The sequence below is a fragment of the Aquarana catesbeiana genome, linkage group LG05, assembly GCF_042186555.1.
Source record: "Aquarana catesbeiana isolate 2022-GZ linkage group LG05, ASM4218655v1, whole genome shotgun sequence".
Taxonomy (NCBI): Eukaryota; Metazoa; Chordata; class Amphibia; order Anura; family Ranidae; genus Aquarana; species Aquarana catesbeiana.
The window spans coordinates 606,174,199-606,182,940 of record NC_133328.1 but is presented as its reverse complement, the minus strand read 5'-3'; positions in this window follow the sequence as shown (position 1 = coordinate 606,182,940).

The window sequence follows — 8,742 nt, the reverse complement described above, 5'->3', positions numbered from 1 at the left end:
ATTTCATTTTTGTACCCACACATAAGTATTCACAAGTACAACCAGTTTACTCTATCTACGTACTATTCGATAGTCACCTTCAATATTTTTAATTTTATTTTTTATAGGTCATGATCATGTGGTTATCATGCTTTAAGCTCTTCACAAACACTAGTCCCCCTTCGGGGTTCCTACCAGTTGTCCCTTTGGGTGCCGCTTCAGTTCCCGGGATTGTTGACTTATATCCCTGGCGGGTATACACCCTCGGTGCCCTCCACCAATCCACATAGGTTCATTGTAAGTATTACATTATGGCCTTTAGTTACCATTACTACTTTAAGATCTAATTATAATTTTTCATGCATGTCCTGGGGTCAGTCCCTAAAATCTCCTTATACATCTTTATAGATAGCTATTTCGCATCTGCTCCTGAAGATTGGAAAGATCCATGAAACGCGTCGAGCTCTTAGATGCTATTCACACCAATAACCTATGTATATTTCTACTGAATTATGCCGTTTGGATCCCACCCACGGTTACTATGTTACAGTGAAGACACACAACTATAAGTTTGAGTTTTTTATTTCACCATTGCGATTCACATCGTGCTGCTATTTTGCTATGTTACTATGTTATTATGATCAGATTTATGGAACTTTTACTCATATGCTTTATTATACTATTCTGTATATATGTTATTATACGTGGGCTATTTGGTCATTGATGTGGTCCAATCACCAGACACTATTGTTACTATGATGCAGTCACATGCAATAAAGTGTCTGGTGATTTCTTATTATGGTACCTCTATGACTATAACATGCTGCTATGCTATTATGCTGTGTTATGATATTTGTTCTATGTATATCACTATGAAATAAAGTCTCCATGATTTATTTTAATCTATTGTTTATAACTTGTTTTTATGCAATACGATGTGGTCGCATGCATGGTGTATTCATTTTCTCACCACTACTACTTTTTTGTGTTACCTTCTCGGCTGCATGCCTCATTTAAAGTCCCAAAATCGCCCCTCTTCATTTTTGTTATATACAAATTAGGGATGGAGGTACATTTTTTCAAATGTCCTCATCTAAAGTCCCACATAGTTAGGTTTCTCTTTTTCACAATATTTTAAAAAGCACCAAAATACATCCCTGGGAATTAGCCTAACATCAATAGTATGCAAGCTCTCGGAGGGGATGATAAGGGACTATATACAGGATTTTAGTAATGAAAATGGTATCATTAGCAGTAATCAGCATGGATTAATCAAGAATCGTCTTGCTAAACCAATCTATTAACATTCTAGGAGGAAGTGAGCTGCCATCTAGATAAAGGAAGGCCCGTAGACGTGGTGTATCTGAATTTTGCAAAAGCATTTGACATAGTTCCCCATAAATGTTTACTGTACAAAGTAAGGTCCGCTGGCATGGACCATAGGGTGAGTACATGGATTGAAAACTGGCTACAAGGGCGAGTTCAGAGGGTGGTGATAAATGGGGAGTACTCGGAATGGTCAGGGGTGGGTAGTGGGGTTCCCCAGGGTTCTGTGCTGGGACCAATCCTGTTTAATTTGTTCATAAACGACCTGGAGGATGGGGTAAACAGTTCAATCTCTGTATTTGCGGACAATACTAAGCTAAGCAGGGCAATAACTTCTCCGCAGGATGTGGAAACCTTGCAAGAAGATCTGAACAAATTAATGGGGTGGGCAACTACATGGCAAATGAGGTTTAATGTAGAAAAATGTAAAATGATGCATTTGGGTGGCAAAAATATGAATGCAATCTACTCACTGGGGGGAGAACCTCTGGGGAAATCTAGGATGGAAAATGACCTGGTGTTCCTAGTAGATGATAGGCTCAGCAATGGCATGCAATGCCAAGCTGCCGCTAACACAGCAAATAGAATATTGGTATGCATTAAGAAGGGGGTTAACTCCAGAGATAAAACGATAATTCTCCCACTCTACAAGACTCTGGTCCGGCCTCACCTGGAGTATGCTGTCCAGTTCTGGGCACCAGTCCTCAAGAAGGATGTACTGGAAATGGAGCGAGTACAAAGAAGGGCAACAAAGCTAATAAAGGGTCTGGAGGATATTAGTTATGAATAAAGGTTGCGAGCGCTGAACTTATTCTCTCTGGAGACGCTTGAGAGGGGATATGATTTCAATTTACAAATACCTTACTGGTGGCTCCACAATGGGGATATAACTTTTTCACGGAAGGAAGTTCAATAAGATATGTGGCCACTCATTAAAATTAGAAGAAAAGAGGTCGAAACTTAAACTGCGTAGAGGGTTCTTGACTGTAAGAGCGGCAAGGATGTGGAATTCCCTTCCACAGGCGGTGGTTTAAGCGGGGGGCATCAATAGTTTAAAAAAACTATTAGATAAGCACCTGAATGACCGCAACATACAGGGATATACAATGTAATACTGACATATAATCACACACACATAAGTTGGACTTGTGTCTTTTTTCAACTTCACCTACTATGTAACTATGTAAAAAATAAAAAATAAAAAGGTCTCATATGTATTTCATCCATGTATTTAGCGGTTTGCCCAGTTCAGCAGTTTGATCAGCTAGGGAAGTAGTATTTTATTGCAACTTACAGATCTCCTTCAAAGAGGGCCTGTCACCTGTGCACCATTTAAATAACCAGCTGATACTTGTGTTCTGTTTCATTACCATCATTTATAATAACTGGAATAAAAATTTTTTCCCACTTTGGCTTTAAGCCAAAGTACAAATTACCTGTCCTCTATAGCACCCTAAATCTAAACTACCACCCTTTGCTTTAAGCTGGCCATAGACTGATCGAAATTTGGCTGGTTCAGCAGGGACCATCCCAATTTCGAACAATGTGTGCCTGTTTTACAGAAGTTGATCAAACGGATGTTTATATTCTTGGACTTCCTTTTTGGACTCATTAAGCACCCTTCCACAGGGGGCTGGCACTGTTGGGAGGCGCCTGGTTAGCAAGCAGATGGCTGGTACGTGTCTGCTCATGCACAGCGGACACAGACACGGTCTGCTTTCCCATATGGGCGGTCGGATATAAATGTCCGCCTGTCCATTTACACCAGACTTTCATCCGATCCGCCAGCAGATAGGATCAGATGTCGGCTTCATAGAGGAGAGTTAAGGGTCCGATTGGGTTTGCCTGAAAAACTGACAGAAGGACCAGATCGGTCTGCCCATATGAAAGGGGCCTTCCACTAATAACACTTCTAAACTTTGATCTAAATCTTTAGAGCCTAACCTTTTACAATATCCTTCACCACTCAACTAGTTGTATTTTTTTTTTTTTTTTAAACATTTATGTTTCATTGCTCCTCCTTGTATAGATCTCTATAGAGAGTTCAAATGTTGGCTGATTCCCACTGAATCCACTGGAATTCAAATGCAAATAAAAAGTGTAGCGCAACACTACAGTGCCTCTTCGTGTGTCTGACTATGTGATAATAAATTTACTAGACAAATAAAAATGTGCTCTATAAAGATCCTTATACTGTTTTACAACAAAATGATTTAAAATAAAACAATATTACACTGACCCGCGGGCCCGCTCCCACCGTGGGATTGAGAGTGCGCCACTGGCCAGCAACTGCCCGAGCCGCCGTACGGGTACGGCGATTCGCGCACCACTGCCAACCTGCCGCAGAGTATCTGCGTAAGCTGGTCGGCAAGTGGTTAACAAGCTGAAGTTAGAAGCTGTATGGCTACCATGCACAGCTGCACCAGATTTAATAAATCAACCCCTTTTGTCCATGACACCATATCAATGAGTGTAAATCATGCAAAAATGTCTGTCAGCTAATTCACTTCAATAGTGCTTTATTCAAACAATGTGAATATGCCATCTTCCTTAGGCCTTTACATACACCAAATCACAATATCCACCATCATTCATAATGTACTCCCTGAACATATGGACCTATTATTGCAAACAATAGGTCAATTGAGCCTTCCCCGTTAATGGGTCTATTACCAGGGATCCTCCAATCTCTCCCTCCTGGATATCTCACCACTCATTCCTGTATGAATCTGCACCATTCACAGTCTCCACTGGCTCCTCCACTCACAAGAGAAAAACCAGCACAGTGTTTACCATATAACACAAATCCCTTTATTAAAAGTAATAAAAATGTACACTTACAAAATAAGCGCACTCAAAACAGAAGTGCACCCAGTGGTGTATTTAGGTTTTGTGCTGCCCTAGGCCTGACCAAACTCATGCACCCCCTAATTTAATTATGACCCACCCATTCCTGGCAAGGCCACACCCTTTCCTGTTTAAGACTCACCCTGTCATCTGTGGAACACACCCCTTCCTCTTTAGGCTCCACCTTTTCCTCTCAGAGCTCCACCTCTTCCTCTCGGTACATTAAAAGTGGATACCAAGTGCCTACTTGTATATATTGTATACCATTTCAAATTATTTTCAGTGCCCATCAGTACAGCCTTATCAGTGCCCATCAGTACATTCCCATCAGTGCAAGCTTATCAGTACCCATCAGTACAGTCCCATCAGTGCAGCCTTATCAGTGTCCATCAGTACAATCCCATCAGTGCAAGCTTATCAGTGCCCATCAGTGCAGCCTTATCGGTGTCCATCAGTGTAGCCCTATCAGTGCCCATCAGTAAGTCCCATCAGTGCAGCCTTATCAGTGCCCATCAGTGCAGCCTTTTCAATGCCCATCAGTATAGTCCCATCAGTGCCGATTAGTAGAGTCCCGTCAGTGCAGTCCCATCAGTGCAACCTATCGAACAGAAATCAAAGTGGTCAGAAGTGCCCAAGAGGTATAACAATTGTACCTGGCTGTCGTGGTGATTCCCCTCATCCTCCTCTCTCCTATCGTAAACACAGAGCCCAGTCGAGAGCCAGGAGGAAGTTGCGATAAATGCCGGGGAGAGGTTAAGTGGAGCCTCCGCCAGTTGCTTTAAGTGTGGCCGTCTGGCCAGTCACCAGCCGCTTATGGGGAGCCAGTCTACACCCCCGGCCAAGTCACCACCAATAACAGCACCGCTACAGGCTACAGCAAGCCGCTGGCCACCAGATGGGGACTGTAGTTGTGGACAGTTTGTGTGTGGGAGCGGGACTCGGTGGAGGGCTTTTCTAGTGCGTGGATGGTCCCCCCACAAAGTGCCGTCCTAGGCTAAGACACAGCACTGAGTGTACCGCTTTAAAAGCCTTCCATGTCAGTGGCCCTGCAGGCACCACCTGGCTCAGCAAATGTCAAGTAAAAACCAACTGGGCAGCGTTGAAAATTTGTGGGCAAATGGTGACTGCATCCCATCAGATGTAGTCTGTTTGGCAGCACAACTGTATTTAGGAAGCTGCAGGCAGGCAGTTGAGATTTCCCCATCAATGCTGTTAGTGTGGATGGGGGGAATGGACGTGTTTCTCTTGTTCTGTCTGCTAGTTATGATGGTCTTAACTCTGTGTATAAATATTCGAGATTCAGAACCATTTTTAGAATTTTATGTAGCCTGAAGAATAAATCTAAGGCAACTTGAAGGTCTGCAAGCTTTAATACCTTAAAGTGTTACTAAACCCAGGACTCTGCATTCACTATATCGGATCTCCCACAGTAAAAGAACATGGAAATGCAATTATTTTAGTAAATATAAACTGCTAAATAGCTTTTCTCATCAGCAGTATATAGCAGTCTTGTGACTTCTATCAGTGTCCGGCCAAGCACTGGTTAAAGCTTGAAGGAATTTTCATTTTCCTCTGACAGTCCTATGAGGCTGCATGACCCCTGACCCTCTGTTTGGACAGTGCTGATTGGCCCTGTCCTGATCACATGCACTCTCCCATTAGAAAAAAAAAAAACTCTGTCAATACACACCAAAGGCTCATCACAAAAGACAGGATCAAACAGCCTTTTTACACAATGCAGAGGATTAACCCCTTAGGTTCTGCAGTGAGTAGAACAAGCATGCTTTACTGCATATACAGAATTTTACTGTTGTGAGTTTAGTAATACTTTAACCAGATCCTGCCCCGCCTATAGCAGATTGATACTTGAGCGGGGTCCCTGCCATCCTGACTGGGCATCATATGACCTCCTTCAGGATGCGCAGCATGGTGATCAGTGATGAGCCTTGTCTCCAGCACACAGCCCATCCCCGATCAGGGTAAACAGCCTGTGTTACATTCTGTGTTAGAAATATGAAGGATCTTCAAAAATGCAATAGGTTATCAGGAAACTATATGTGTAATGTCTCAAGAACACCTGATGGTGCTCCTTGGATGTTGGGCCTTTCTATGTGGCTAGGCTGTGAAAAAGTCTCACACATGTGGTATCGTCCTACTCACGAGGAGTAGCAGAATGTATTTTGGAGTGTAAGTCTATTCTATGTGTTTAATAACGATCTTAAAAATTGACAACTTTGTGTAATAAAAAAAAAAAAAAAAAGCGTTTTAATTTTCTTTCCACATTTTCCAAAAACTTGTGTAAAAAAATGACATGTTCAAAAGACTCATAATGACTATACGTTGGGGTATTTTCTTTCCAAAATCGGGTAATTTTGTGGGTGTTTCCATTGTGCTGGTGCTCCAGGGCCCTTCCAAAGTGTGATAGGTAGTCAGGAAATTAGATGTGTAATTTATGCTCCTAGAACGCCTGAAGGTTCTACTTGGATGTTGGGCCTCTGTATGTGGCCAGGCTGTGTAAAAGTCTCACACATGTGGCATCGCTGTTACTCAGGACGAGTAGCAAAATGTGTTTTGGGGTGTAATTGCAAGTATGTATATGCCGTGAGAGAAATAACTTGTTAATAACAATTTTGTGTAAAAAAAAAAAATAAAACATAATAATTTCCTACTTTTCCCAAGAATTGTGGGAAAAAATACAACTTCAAAAAACTCACCATGCCTCTTACTAAATATTGTGGACTGTCTACTTTCCTAAAAGGGGTCATCTGGGGGATTTTTGCACTGTCCTGACATTTGATGTCCTCAAGAATGAGATAGACGGTCAGTACATCAGGATTGATAAATTTTCAATGATACATACCGTGTTTCCCCGAAAATAAGACCGGGTCTTAAATTAATTTCTGCTACAAAAAACACACTAGGACTTATTTTAGGGGGATGTCTCATCTATATCTCCTGTCTTGTCCCCTCCTCTCCCCGTCATCATTATGACATCTTTAATCCCAAAAATATGTAATCCGTTTTGTAAAAAAATTATATAATGTCCAGGGAGTCTTCCTTTGTAACTTTATTGTTGAAAATTCCTTACTTACAGCGCCGCTGGGCGCTCAAGTGATCCGCCAAGGCTCTTCTTCCCCGCTCTGAGCACTGCAGAGGGAAGGGCCCAGATGCCTGCTGACATCAGCCCCTCTCCGAGCACTGCCTGGGGAAGGGCTGAGGTGCCTGCTGATGTCAGCCCCGCTCCGAGCACTGCCGAGGGAAGAGCCGAGATGCCTGCTGTCAGCCCCTCTCCAAGCACTGCAGAGGGTAGGGTGGTTGACGTCAGCCGGGAGGAGAGGAGAAGATCTCCAGCAGGTCACGTGGGCACCCAGCGGCACTGTAAGGTATTTTTGACAATAAAGTTACAAAAGGAGACGCAGTGGACATTATAATATATTTTTATAAAACAGATTATATATTTTTACATGGATTTTTACTAGGGCTTATTTTTAGGGTAGGGCTTATAGTGCAACCCTCCCCGAAAATCAGGCTAGGTCTTATTTTCGGGGAAACACAGTAGCATAGCTTGTAGACTCTATAACTTTCACACAGACTAAATAATATCCACTAATTTGGGTTATTTTTATCAAGGATATGTAGCAGTATAAATTTTGGCCTAAATTAATGAAGAAAAATTACTTGTTTTTATTATAAAATTTTGCAAATAAGTAGGTTGTTCAAAATTTTTACGCTTTTTTTCGCAAAAAATAAAAAACCCAGTGCTGATTAAATACCACCAAAAGAAAACTCTATTTGTGTGAAAAAAATATAAAAATTTTGTTTGGGTACAGTGTTGCATGACTGAGTAATTGTCATTCAAAGTGTGAGAGCACTGAAAGCTGAAAATTGGTCTGGGCAGGAAGGGGGTAAAAGTGCCCGGTATTGAAGTAGGTAAGTTGCATTGGTCTAGCTTGGACCAATGCATCTATTCATATACTATACCCGGCCAATGCCCTTGGAAGCTGGAAATCACTGAAGTAGACACCGCTACTCCAGTAATCTCCACTTGCTTCTGTGTCCTGTGCCGAGTGGCCAGCTTGCTGGCATTGTGAACACAGGAGAGTCAGCCACTCCACACTGGCACCATTCAGCGCATGCCTTGCAGTTTCTGAATGAAAGCAAAGCATTTTGGGATTGGATGCAGTGGAAAGGCAAGGAGGTGACATCATGATCTCTCCATCTTGTCCAATCAGAGAATGCTTTGAACAAAGCCCATAAAGAAAAAAAATGTCCCTGCAGTTGATTAATGCAAATCAACTCAGATTAAGGACCCTGTGTGAATGAGACCTTACAGTTGGTTTTCCTTGCAAATCAGCCATAGCCTAAGTAAAAGAAACTTAGCATGCTTCAGAGAAAGACCACTGCTGTTTGCGCAAAAGCAACAGAAATTCTCTCTGCAATGGCCTCTACTGAGCCACAGCTAAAGTTTTCCAATCAGCACGAATCCTGAGCTTTGCCGCTTACAAACATAACCCCAGATGCCCTCATACAGTAGTAATTCCAACTACTTATTTGAAAGTGCCAAGCTATCTACTAAAGAATGTCACATCA